Source organism: Pongo abelii, chromosome 17, assembly GCF_028885655.2.
Source record: "Pongo abelii isolate AG06213 chromosome 17, NHGRI_mPonAbe1-v2.0_pri, whole genome shotgun sequence".
NCBI lineage: Eukaryota > Metazoa > Chordata > Mammalia > Primates > Hominidae > Pongo > Pongo abelii.
Window position 1 is genome coordinate 26,611,028 of NC_072002.2, and position 12,693 is coordinate 26,623,720.

General features: G+C 43.8%; 1 pseudogene; it reads right to left on the reverse strand.

The window, feature by feature from the left end:
* Nucleotides 1-5,432: 5,432 nt before the first annotated feature.
* LOC100436104 (E3 ubiquitin-protein ligase COP1-like) lies at nt 5,433-8,015 on the reverse strand (annotated as a pseudogene).
* Between the last annotated feature and the right edge of the window lie 4,678 nt (nt 8,016-12,693).

Sequence of the window (12,693 nt, forward strand, 5' to 3'; positions counted from 1 at the left end):
GACCCAGACTTTGGTCTCTAACATCATTCTCCAACTAAAAGAAAAAAAGACTCTGTTGAGGGTTGATAGGATTTGGTTCTGTGTCCCCACCAAATCTTGTGTGGAATTGTTGGAGGTGGGACCTGGTGGGAGGTGATTGGATCATGGGGGTGGATCCTTCGTGGATGCCTTAGCACTGTGCCCTTGGTGCTGTCTCGTGATAGTGCGTGAGTTCTCACGAGACCTGGTTGTTTAAGAGTGTAGCACCTCCCCCAACCTCTCTTCCTCCTGCTCTGGCCATGTGAGATGCCTCCTTCCCCCTTTGCCTTCCGCCATGATTGGAAGCTTCCTGAGGCCTCCCCAGAAGCAGAAGCCGCTATGTTTCCTGTACAGCCTGCAGGTATATTTGGGGGCAAGAAAAGAATGTTAGGACAGGTAATATTAAGTATTAAAAGAGTGATTTAAAGAAAGAGTGAGTTTAATAGAATATGCCTCATCCTTATTATTTTCAATAGTGGAAAAGTGCTGCTGTCTATGGGTGTCTTGTTTCTTTGGTAAACACATGTCTATTTAGCAGATACATTGATGGACCAGCATGAGCAGGAAAGAGTGACCTGAAGTTGGTGATCAGTTAAAATCATGGCAGCATAAAAAGGAATGGTGTCATGACCAGGAATGTGTGGATGGCAGATGGAGAGTGCCCCAGCTGTTGGTCAGCTTTGCTGCTCTCACACGGTAACCAATTAAAGAGGAGTCAAATATGCATTCCTGCAGAACGAAGCCGTCCAATGTCCTTAAAAGAAGAATGAGCCAGCTCCAGACTTACTCCATCTTTTCTCAAAGGAGGAAACCTCCGGATAACTCTACAAATTATAAAGAGATACTAATAAGACATATGCCCATAAGCTTCCAATTATGCTAATAGACCAGAATAATAAATCATAATTATTGCAAATAAGGAGACGTCAAATACAAAACTTAAAGACCATTTCATTCCCGGGAAAGACACCAAGTCTCCAAAGTTACCATCATTAAGGAAGACAGGAACATAGAAGTCCCAGGGTATAACCAGTGCAGCTTCTTTGTAATAAAAAGAAACAACCTGATGGCCAAACTCAGGTTTGAATCTGCTTGGTCTGTATAACCATGTCCTGACCAAAAATCAACAGGTCACCCATACGAGACCTGCCAAGTCCCAGTGAGATAAGGAAAATATTCTCTTACTTTGGAGTCTGGTAAAATTTGTGAAATTCCAGAAAAGTGAAAAATAGGAGTTACTGAACTCGCAGTTACTGAAATCTTAGGACAATGTAAAGAATGTAACAGTGAAAATATACAAGCAGAAGAGGATCAAAAAAGGACACTGATTAAAGTCTTGGCATCCACATTGTCGTAACTGCTTTTGGAGTAAGGGTATTAATCAATTTTGTAATCTATTTTTCCTGTGTGGGACCAGTTTGCATTTGAAGGGTCTTAGAACATTGAAGGAAGTTAATATGTTAGAATTGAGATTTTAATTAAATGCCTAAAAGTGCTGGGTTAAGTTTGCAATCCAGGTTTTTACTGATTGGGAAAATTTGTTTTGTTAAATCCATAATTTTTTATTTATTAGTTGTAAGTAAGTATAAATATTTAGGACAGTGTTGATTATTTAATATCTCAAAGAATGCTAATTATCTAATAAATTCCAAAGATTAATAATTGGTACATTGCCTAAAGTACAGTTACTAGTGAGCATTCCTTTCCCTGCACAAATTCCCCTTAGACACTAAGAAATCCATCACTTTTCCAAAGTAGAAAACCAGCACTTTCCAATACATAGTAAACTAAATTCAGAAGTGTTATGAAAATAAAGGCTCATCTTTACACCATCTACAATCATCTTGTGTACCATACTTGGGGAAATATCCCATGGGTAGAAGTTTCCAGAACCTGGACTATAAGGAAGTTTGACCTACACCTTTAAGTTTCTAGGCTAGAAGTAACTCTCTCTGGAACCTCCAGAACTGGATGCCAGAATTGGAGCCTAAGTCAGAGGTATAGAATTACCCCCAAAATTTCACAGCTTAAAATAACAAATATTAGTGATCTTACACAGTTTTGGAGAGCCAGGAGTCAGTATGGTTTGGGTGGGAAGCTCTGGTGCAGTGTCTCTCACGGGCTTGCAGTCAAGGTGTAGGCTGGGGCTCAGGTCATTGGATTGCCTGGGGCTGGAGGATCCACTTCCCACTCAGTCTATGACTGTTGGGTCCTCGCTGGCTGTTGGTTGGAGGCCTCGGTTCCTCATCTGTGGGGCTTCTCCAAAGGGGCATTCACCCCTGTGCCTTCTCATGACCTCATCCTGGAATTGTACACCTTCATTCCACTTTGTCCTCCTTGTTACAATTGAGTCACTCAGTCCAGCCCATATTCAAGAAGATGGGAATTAGGCTCCACCTCTTGCAGGGAGGTTCAGCAGAGAATTTGTGGACCTATTTCAAAACCACCACCGCTCCCCTAAGCACGAGTGCTGGAGAGGAGGTAAGAGTTGTTATTCTGATGTGGGACACAATAGACTGCACAGTGGTTGTTCCCACACTTCAGACTTCCCTTTACAGAGTGTGTGTCATCCAGGGCTGAGACACTGTATCACCACAGCCATTTAAACGCCATTAGCTAGAATAAAAACAAGTGACAATGACATGTTGTCTGCTGTTTGCCTGCATTTTAAGCTCCCTTCCTTTAAAACAGGTACCTTTCCTTTGCCTTTCCACAATTTTTTCTATCAGGACCAAGACCAATAATCGATTCCTTTATCCTTTCTAGCCTGGGCTTTACAGCAGTTTCTCAAGAAAGAACAAGCATTTTTTTTTTTTTTCTGGGTGTCTCAGAGTTTGTCAAAACCCAGAACAGATTCTCCAAGTATATAGGTTTTGCCTGTGCAGACAAAAGGGCTAGCAAGTGTACTGTCTGTTGATTCCTGCCTTCGTCCACTTATTCTACCAGTACTAATAAACACGAAGTGGCAGGCACTGTGTGAGGCTCTGGGCCCTACGGGGCTTCCAGTCTGGTGGGTGACTCAGACATTGAACATGTGGATACGGGGACACTGAGCTTTAGAAAGGAAGGAGAAGAGTCCTAAGAGACAGATCAGTGAGCATAGCCTGCGGGGCCAGGGAAGGCTCTCTGGAATGAGGCAGGATACCTTTCTGAGTTGGTGTTTCCTTTCTGTTATCATTTCCCTTTCCCCCTGGAAGCAGGAAGTGAGGCTTTCTGAGTCTTACCTTCCAGGACCTTTGCTGGTGGGAGGAGAGCACACGGAAATAGTTGTCATAGGTGTCCCCAAGGGGGAGGGAGGGAGACTGGGAGATGTTGCACAAGAGAGAAACAATGTCTCAGGACTGTGGAGAGAGAATGAGCGAACTATGCAGCCATCTGTCATTGCAACCCCAGGAGGTGGGAGGACCCCAGAGAGGCTGTCTGGGTGGTGCACACAGAGGGCAGGGCTCTGGCCACCCGGCTGCCCCACCTTCCCCAGTGTCCTGTGGTCCAGGCAGCTCCAGGAAACAGTGGAGCCTGCAGGTCCCATGACCACACGGACTGGACAGGGGTTTCCAGGCACACAGACAGAGGCAGACTGATGAACGCTGACTGGATACTGGGGGCTTCCCGGCATAAGACCCCAGGATTCTGTAAAATTTGGAGGGTAGGGTAGAGTGAAAGCCTCAGGAAAGATGGAGATCTAATTTTCCTCCAGCCTGGCGTGATAGGGCTGGAGTCAGATGTAAGTTGACTGGAAGAAGGTTTTGACAGGGAAACTTGCATGCCCTGTGTTTGTGGGATAAGTCACGCCACTAAAGCTGGAGGATGGGTATGGGGAGGAGGTGGAGAGAGGGTGGAGCTGCTTTCAAGGCTGAGGGCAGAGCATATGCCAGTGTTTTGAGATAAGAAAGAGCTGAGATGCAGAGGACCTGAAGGAGGACTGTGGCCCCTAGGAGCAGGGAGGCTGGAGTGGAATGAGGTGACTGGCCACATGAGGCTGGCTGAAGAGCCAGAGCTTTGTCTCAAAGCCAGTGGGAAGGCAGGGAGTGGGAAGCAGGGATGAGTGACAGCCTCACGTTTGGCTTTCCGAAGGATCAGTCTGGGTGCAGACTGGAGGATGGATTGGAGGAACAGGATCAAATACTAGTCGAAGAGTTTGCCGGTCAGGTAAAGACCAGATAAATGAGGCTGGGAAGCACCCTGCCAGTGGAATTAGAGAGATCAGAATGGATCTGTGAGATATTTAGGAGGTTGTCTGAGAATGCTTAGGTTCTCTGATCAAGCACCTGGGGAAATGGGGTGTGAAATACAGAGGCAGTGAGAAGTACCTCCCAGGGAAGAGGAAGCAACCCGCACCTCCTGTCCCCGAGGGGCCTCACAGACCATTCCTGCTCTTAAGACTTGTCTTTTGAAGGAGAGAAATGAATAATGTTTCTCTGAATTAGGCACAAATGGGGTGAGGATGGGTGTGAAAACGTAACAGGTATGAGGGTGAACAGCTTATTTTTCCTGTGGAGTGGGGAAGAATGCCATTGCTATAGCATAGGTAGCTTTAGTGTGGAGAAACCTTAGATTATTGGCCATGAGGAGTGTAAAAAGAAAGATGCATACCATGAATTTATAGCAGCAATAAGATACTCATTTGTGTAATTTTTTTTTCCTAGCTGCTCTCAACAGCTTGGTGTATTGAAGAAAGCAGCTGGATGGGTTTCTTTATTTGTTGTTGTTGTTGTTTTTAATGTTCAAAGTGGGTTTCTGGTAGGCAGCATATAGTTGAATCTTTCTTTTTATTCAATCTGATAGTCTCTGACTTTTAATTGGGGTGTTTAGCCCATTTACATTTTAATGTGATTATTGATATAGTTAAGTTTAAATCTACCATCTTGCTCTTTGTTTTCTGTTCGTCCCATCTGTTCTTTATTCCATTTTCCCTCTTTTTCTGCCTTCTTTTGGATTAACTGAGTCTCTTTTAGATTCCATTTTATCTTTTTTGTTGGCTTAGTAACCATAACTCTTTGCTGTGTTATTATAGTGGTTGCTCTAGGGTGTATGTGTACATCTTAAACCTATCACTGTCTACCTTCTAGTGATATTATACTTCATGCATAGTAGAAGAATCTTATAGCAGAATACTTCAATTTTTCCCCTCCCAGCTATTGTTGTTATGTCTTTTACTTCTGCATGTTATAACCTACATACATTATTTTTATGTAAAAATTATCTTTTAAAAATATTTAAATAAGAAAAAAGTAATATATACATATTTATTTATTCGTGGCTCAATAAACTTTTTTGTTATTTATTTTTATTTAAAAGAATGTGTTTCCCTATCACAAAAATTAGACAACCACAACCAGAACCACAACCACAACCAACAGTAGCAATGTCCGTGGAGTCACACTGATGGTGGACAGTTCACTGCGTATTCCCTATGTCCCAAAGGTCACAAAGGAGGAAAAAGAGAAAAAGAAAAAATACTCAAAACAAATCCAAAACCCATGATGACTCTGGGGAGAGACATCACATGACATTTTCTGTTTCTTCTGTCATTGTCAGCTGCAGATGTATTTCACCAGGATCAAGTACAATTAGGCTTGAGTAAACCCTTCATACCAATTCTAGCACCTTAATTGTACCCTCACTGTTAGCAGCAATCAGCACATTGAACTCTCCATCTGGTTGTGCCCTCCAGCACGCAGCACCAACAAATTCATTTGTATTATCTTCTTTTCGTTCTTTGTCCAGAACACTTTTGACTGTATCAAACTTAAAAGTTAGCGAAGTCTTAGAAAGTGCTTTTTTTTTTTTTTTTTTTGTGGGGTGGGGGGGAGGGGGGAGGGATAGCATTGGGAGATATACCTAATGCTAGATGACGAGTTGGTGGGTGCAGCACACCAGCATGGCACATGTATACATATGTAACTTACCTGCACATTGCGCACATGTACCATAAAACCTAAAGTATAATAATAATAATAATAATAATAATAATAATAAAAGAAAAAAAAAAAAAAAGAAAGTGCTTTATAGTTCAGGTTGAGAGAGTTGTTCTCACTTCCACAAGCTATATACTCTCCATGGGAAGCAAGGCCTACAAAGTTTTTTTCATTGATATGACCCTTGAAGGAATGTAGGCAGTACAGTTTCCCTACACTCCACAGTGTTAGCTGGCTGTCTGTTGAGGCAGAGACAATTTCCTCACCACTCACAAAGTTTGCATAACAGACTGCTTTTTGGTGTCCTTTGAATACCACGATTGGCTGTTTAGTGTTACGAATATCATAGTAGTGGACACAGCGATCTGCACAGTGAAAAGCCAAATGGCATCTGGAAGAGGGGCTGAATTTAACACAGCACACATCAGCCTTTGCCTCAATGCTTGCCACTGAGTTGTCTAGACCGGTAGATCACAGCTTCACTTTTACATCATCAGAACCCGAAGCCAGGAGTTTAGGATCCATCAAATTAAACACTTCAACACCTCTTCTCATGCTCCTGTTAGACCTTTGACCTCTGTCCTGTGAATCCATCCCATAGGATAACAATGCCTTCATAATCACTGCTAGCTAACAGGTTCTTATGGTAACTACTCCAACTGATACAGCTGATTTTGGAATTGAGGTCATTTCATTCGCACAGTAATGAATATCTACTGCATCCTGGATGACTGTGCCATATTCATAGACTTTAATCTTCCTTGTAACCTCAGCAATTGCAAAATAGTCACAATCCTGGTCAAATTGAATACCAGAGACTATCCTGGAATCATTATAGAGATCACTAGGGCATGATAATGTGGCTAAAGTTCATACTGATTTATATTGAGTAACCTTGGACAAGCATTTCTGAAATTCATCCAATTGGCTTGCAGTTCAACTATCATCTGAGATATGAGACATCCTTGTAGAAAAGTAACAGTGCTCCAGGTCTTCAAAATGAGCAGTGGGCCATTTCCATTTTGATGTTAATGTGCTGTTATATCAAGGCTGTTTCTTTGTCTAAGAACTGCCACTGAAACCTGGATGTTGGCTATATTCTGTGGAATCCATAATGCTACTGTATGATGCAGGAGGAGCTTCAAGTTGAGGCACTGTGCTATCCTCACTGACAGGAGAGTATAAGCCACTCATTTCTTCCACTCTTTTAATATCCTCTTCCAAAACACTTTGCTCCTTCTGGAACTGTCCCAGTTGCTCTCTCCTATTTCTTCTTGCAACCTTGAGGAATTGTATAAGATTCTGTAGTTGGGCTGCATGTGATTCTGCTTCCAGTTGTTTCTTCTTCTGCACTAGTAACTCCAACATGAGGTTGATATTGGCCAAATCAAGGTTATCTTGGTCAGTTCTCAAAAAATCTTGAAATATTTGTCACCTGTGGCCATTGGTGCTACTCACTGAGTGGTCCAATTTGAACCTCTTTTCCTCAAATCTTTGCTTCTGTTTGAGAATGAGCTCATTCACCAACAAATTAGGAAACAGATGGTTAGTATTGTCCACAACATAGCTATACTTGGTACATCTATTATTGTCCTCTGAACTCTGGTGAATATACTTATAGCAAAAGCTGTGGCCACATTTGTCATGTATGCCTCTTCAATCATATCAAAGCAGATGGGGCATATGAAATCATTGCTGTTGTCCTTATATGAGTTGATGAGCCTGTTGGAGAGGGGAGGGGCAAGCAGAGGTTGCTTCCTGCTGCTGCCTAGGCTACAGCGGCTGCCTCCTATACCAGCACTGGGCCTGGGCATGCAGCTGAGCTGGGACAGGACTATAGACAGCACCCTGCCACTGCCTGACACAGTGGGCACCACAAACACAGGCCACACTGGGCCCCAAGGCTATCCAAGCTGGTGGCCTGGGCCGCCCCACTGGACAGCAGCACCACTGCCGAGGCTGCCACAGCGGGGGCAATGGGGAAGACGATAAGGACAAGGAGGCAAAAGTCACCAAAGAGGCTGAGGAGCAGGGGCTCGTCCCAGTGGAGTCTGACCCGGCATGGTGGCTACCAGACATTACGACTTCCTCCCATGTGGCCGGGCACTTGGATGAGAGGGACCATGACCTTGATCCTTTGCCACCTCCATTTTCCTCAGCCTTAGTGTATCCTGAGAATGCCTGCTGTGCTGGGAGGTGGGAAGAAAAAAGTATTTTATATTTCTCCATTTAATTACTCTTTCCAGTGCTCTTCACTCCTTTGCATAGATGCAGATTTCTATTTGAGATCATTCCCTTTATTTCTTGTATCATGGACCTTTTGGGGATGAATTCTTTCAACTTTTCTTTGTTGGAAATTTTCTTTATTTTACTTTTGCTTTGGAAAATATTGTTTCTGGGTATAGAATTGCTGGTTGATATTAAAAAATTCATTCAGAACTTTATTGTTCTACTATCTTCTGACTTTCAATGTGTTTGAAAAGAAGTCTGCTGTCATTCTTACCTTTCTCTGCACACAGTGAGTCCTCTCTGGCTGCTTATAAGACTTTCTCCTTGTCATTGGTTATAAGCAATTTGATTATGATGTACCTTAGTGTAGTTTTCTTCATGTTTCTTGTTCTTGAGGGTTTTTTTGAGCTTATTGGATATGTGGGTTTATAATTTCCACCCAGTTTTGAAAATTTGGGCCATTATTTCACCAATTATTTTTTTCTGCCCCTTATCCCCAACTTCAGCGAGACTCCAATGGTTCATTCATGCTCTCTTCATTGTTTTTTTTTTTTTTTGCCAATATTGTCTTTCTGTGTTTTTAGGTTGTTTTTACTGCTATCTTCAAGTTTGCTCTTTTTTTCTTCTTTGGCGCCTAATCTGCTGTTTACCACATTTAGTATATATATTTTTTTGTCTCAGGCTTTGTAGTTTTCATCTCTTGAAGTTCAATTTGGGTTGTTATAAATATTTTCCATGTCTTTGCCATGCATGCTGAATCTTTCCTCTTTTTGGTAATCTGGGGTACAGTTATAAAATAACTGCTTTAATGTGCTTGTCTACTAATTCATTTGTATTATTTCTGAGTCAGTTCCATTGGTTGATTTTCTCATCATATGTCATGTTTTCCTGATTCTTTGTGTGCCTAGTAAGTTTGGATTGGATGCCAGACATTGTGAATTTTACTTTCTTGGGTGCTGGATATTTCTGTATTCCTATAAATGTTCTTGAGTTTTGTTCTGAGGTGCAATTAAGTTACTTGGAAACAGTTGGATGCCTCAGTTATTGCTTTGTTAGGCAGGCCCACAGCTGTGCTTAGTCCAGAGATAATTTTGCCCCACTACAGGTCAAAAACATGGGTGCTCTATTAAATAGAAACAGGAACTATTCTGGCCTGTGTGAACTCTGAGTATTGTTCCTTCTAATCTTTTTGGGTGTTTTGTTTTTCTTTGTAATGTCCTTACAAGCTTGTTGTGATCTGTACTTAGCTAAAGACTTGAGGGGGACACTCTGAGATCTTCAGAACTCTTTCTTTACATAGCTCCATGTCTCATACTCTGCCCTGCAGATCTTTGCCACTTTGGCCTTTTTGACTTTCAGCCTTATCTCCTCAAATAAGAGAAACCATGTGACTCCACCTGGATCCCCCACTCCCTGCACCCATGTTCTAGTTCTAGAAGTTCCACCTGCATCCCCCATCCCTGCACCCATGTTCTAGTTCTAGAAGTTCTCTCAGGCCATAAGCTGGGGCAATCCTAGGGGTCGCCTAATTTGTTTCCTGTTTCTTGGAGATTGTTATCCTCCATTGCCTGATGTCCAGTATCTTGCATACTATTTTTTAAAAAAATATGTATTTCCCAGTTATTTCTTACACTTAGGAGGGTAAATTGGTTTTTGTTACCCTAGTTTGTCTGAGATTAAAAGTCCTGGAAGAGTTTCTCTAAAATTAACCATTTGTAGAGTGGATATGATGGAAGTATGAAGTGTCAAGGGCATTGAGAGGTGTTAGCAAAACTGGTTGAAGTGATACATCATGGGGCTTGGGTTGTTCTGTGGAAAAGGTAAGAAAGGGTGCAGCACTCAGGATTGAACTGGAGGTTTTCATAAATACAAAGAACAAGAATAAAAGAATAAGGTGAAGAGAAAGCTAACAGTTGAAGAGGCTGGAGTCAGAATTTGGCATGTTTATTCAAGATTTCAGAGGTCAGGCAGTTCAAGGTGACAGGCTGCAGGGTGTGGCCATCAGCTCAAGTGGAGTATAAGGGTGGTTGTTGAAATTGATTAAATCTTTGAGACATGAAAGAATGACTTACCTCTATTTGAGAAAGTTTCAGAGGGGGCATTTCCATGGAGTTTGGGGAAAGAGAGCCTTGTTAATCGAGCCTATGTTGATCAAGTTTATTTACAATGGAATGAAGTTTCCTCAGGGCATACTACAAGCGACTTGGAGCACTGTCCACAGTAGAAGGTGGTAGGATGAAAATGCATAGCAGGACAGAGAGGATGGTATATGGTAGGAGCCTTGACTGGCAAGCCAGATGTTCCAGGGATGAGATTTGCTAAGCTCCAGCCAACCAGCCTGCAGATGCTGAGGTGCTGGCTGATGTGGGAGGTCTGCAGCTGGCCAGCAGGTGGTGGCCAACCTCCCAGATGGCTCCAATGATCCCCATGCCCTGGTATTTGTGCAGTCCCCTCCCATAGTGAATAAGACTGACTTTTGAAACTATAGGATATTGTGGCAATGACAGTATATGATTTCCAAGGCTAGATCGTACAAGAAATTGTGGCTTCTGCCTTGTTTCTTTCTGAATCCCTGGAAGAAGACAGTATCGTGCTGTGGGGACAGTTAAGCAGCTGTGGAAAGGCCCATATGGGGGCAAACTGGGGCCTCCCATCAACAGCAAGTTGCACTTTGCCAGGCCTGTGACTGAGCTACCTTAGAAGTTTATTTCCAGCTCCAGTCAAGCTCTCAGATGACTGCGGCCCTGACCCATTTTGATGGCCACCTCATAAGCGATCTTTGAGCCAGAATCATCCAACTGAATCATTTCTGAACTTCTGACCCACAGAAATGGTATGAGATAATAAATGTTCATTGTTAAGTTTCCGACTTTGGGGACAATTTGTTATTCAGCAGAAGGTAACTAATGCACATGTTAGTCCTGGCACTAGGATACCTTAACAAAACCTAAAAATGCAGGCATGAGTTTTGACCCAGTGAGCAGAGGCTGGGAGGGCCCTTAGGAGAGAGGTAGAGGAGCTCACACCATTGTTATTCACCTGCGGGGCCCACAGCTGCTCCACTTTCTGAGTGTAAAAACAATATGGCTGCTGTTTCCCTTCTGCCTCTACGTCTTACACCAAATGACCCCTGCAGCGCACCCCATCTGGAAATATACAGAGAATGAAATTCTGGAAACGCACTTCAGTCTTGCTGTGCTGACCTGTTACAAAAGCATCATGAGGTGCTGCTGTGAAGCTGACTTTGAGGAGGACCGTGCCAGGGAGTCGGGGGCAGGACCATCAGCTTCCAGAGCAGTCACAGGCTTTGAAGTGTCTGGGGGGTTCCGGATGCTACAACAGAGGGGAACCCAGAGCACTGTGAGAAGACAGAGAAGGACTCTCAGCCAAGAGGGTGGCTTCTCTTGCTTGCGAGGGGCAGAGACTTTCTCTGTATACTGGAAATAACAGGTCTCAACCATGCTGTGAGGCCTCGTGGGAAATCTGAAAAAGCCACAAAATGCCTGTGCCTTTTTTTTCTATCACTGTTTCTGCTAAAAGGTGAAACAAGTGAAAGAAAGATAAAAATCCAAGAGATTGAAAACAACTGGCTCCCATGTGAGACCGGGGTATGACAACGCAGGGAATGACTGGGAAGTGGCTGTGTCATTAGACTCACACATCTGAGGTCACTTCCTCGCCATGCTCAGATGAGCTGTCTTTTCACCCATGCTGACGGACTGGAGCCCAGAGCCACGCCGCCATGATCACAGAGGGCCAAGGGCTTCACCACACTCCCCTGGTCAGGGCCCAACTCACCCACAAAGGGTGCAGCAGTCCATATGTCTTCATCCCTATTTCTATATCCTGGAGAAATCATTTGGAAGAGGGACAGACAAAAATAGTAGCCTGCTAGTCTTTTAGGAGCTTAGCAAAGAGAACTGGGTGGAATGGCGAGGGGCCATCCTCCAGGAGGAGTCTGAGTGTGAGGCATTGAGTATAGGCTCGAAGCTCTGCTGCAGCCAGCTCTTCCTGGGGGAGGACAGGGTCCCACCCACCCAGTTTAAGGAGGGGTCTAGATAAACTTACACCAATCAGGGCATATAGATTGCTCAGGGTACAGCGAAGCAGTAAAGTTCTAACACACAGATGTCCAGGTCAGTCCTCTTGGAGGGCAACCTCTGCCCTTGAAGTCTTTGGTCACCAAGATCCCCAGAGCAGGCAGGAACAGTGCCCTCAAGCCTCTCCACTTCCCACAGGGGGTGGCGGGCCAGTCTCTGTCTCGGCACTAGCAGACTCTGCTCCTCTGCCATGGTGAGGGTGCTGCCCTTCCACCTCCCACGGGCTCTGGAGGCTTCTGGCACTTGCTAGCCAGTGTGACTTTGGACGGGTTATTTAATCTTTTCTAGCTTGAGTTTCTTCATCTGTCAGGTGGGTTTTGCAGTTGTACCTGGCTCATGTTTTGGGAGCACGTGCTACCACACAGGAAGATGCTCTGCATGGTATCTGGTTCACAAGAGGTGTTCGACAGAGCTTCATCTCTGTCAGC